The following is a 1,402-nucleotide window of genomic DNA, read 5'->3' as shown; positions in this document are numbered from 1 at the left end:
AACCTCTCTGGAGGATGTTACAAGACAGCGGGTTTAACAACACTCCAGATGTGGTTTTGGTAGAGACATGTCTTAATTTGTCTTAACAAGCGTGAGAATTCATAATTTTCTGCCCCTTGGCAATGATCTAAGTAAAAGATTGTTATCCAAGATCAAGTCGGTCAAATCAATGAGACTGCCATGGAATCACAGCAATAAAGTTTTGGAATATTGTCTGTGGCAATATGCTTTGTGCTTCTACTCTCAGTGTCTACAACCTGCTTGCATTCTGCACCGCAGTGCTTATAAAATGCATCAGGACACCAACCATGATTTGGGTTTTTATTGCTACAAAATGACTATTTTTCATGGAGAGACAGGGAGCTCTCAAATACACACTGATTTGTATGTACAATTGCAATAAAAGACCACAAAGTCACGGTATCCAACTACTCTCGTCTCCAAATCATCAAGTAAAGCAGAGAGGTAAATATTACAAAATTGAAGAAAATAATATAGGAGGCTACAGGAGGAATTTACAATTGTAGTTACAGACTTTCACAGCCTGAAAAGAGTTTCAGAATGCATTATAGGATCAGAATATAGATGACATTACATTGTGCTCAGGGGGTGAAACTAATATCCTTTTCATACCGGCCTAATGCAGGTAAATGACTTAATTTAATAAGCATGAAAATCTAGGCATGCCTATTTGACAGGACAATCCATAAAAGTATGCATAGGGAGACTGATGAGAAACCTTAACTGGGAATAACATGATGAGTTCTGAAATAATGAACACAGAAGGCATGAATCGGTAATTGTCTTTCCATAAAAATCTGGATCAACAGCTGTGAGAGATTAATCATTTACATACAGCATTTAAAAGAACTTCTGACTTATCCAACAATTGCAGTTGAACCAGTGCTCTCTTAGTTAATTGCTGCTCCCATGTGGCCATCAGTGAAAACAACCACACAAACGCAAGTCATTTTTCTTTAAAGCAAATCTCGGAGTCTTTGTGTTGGATGTAGACCGTGCTATCATATTTCATGATGGTGTAATGCAATTAATTATTTTGCACGCCAACCCAAACTCTTGTGGAACATGCAATAGTTGCGCTCTGTTAAAGGAATATTTCACCCTCGTGTCGATCAAAGCCTCCTGTATGGTAAAGACAAACTCAGAGATGACACAAAACCTCATCGTTCCACAGATGCAAGAAAGTCATGCAGCCTGGAATGACATGAGGGTGAGAAAATGACGACAGTGTTTTCAACTATTCTTTCATTGAAAATAGAGACACACACATAGGCTTCCGTGTCCTTTTGAGACTCACAGGATGCTGATTGAAAGGCAAGAGTGACAAAGAAAGAATAGTTTTCAGTTTTCAAAATGGAAAATTTGAACAATGCAGACCAGC

The sequence above is a fragment of the Rutilus rutilus genome (assembly GCF_951802725.1).
Source record: "Rutilus rutilus genome assembly, chromosome: 21".
NCBI classification, from domain to species: domain Eukaryota; kingdom Metazoa; phylum Chordata; class Actinopteri; order Cypriniformes; family Leuciscidae; genus Rutilus; species Rutilus rutilus.
Note: the sequence above shows the minus strand (reverse complement) of the source record.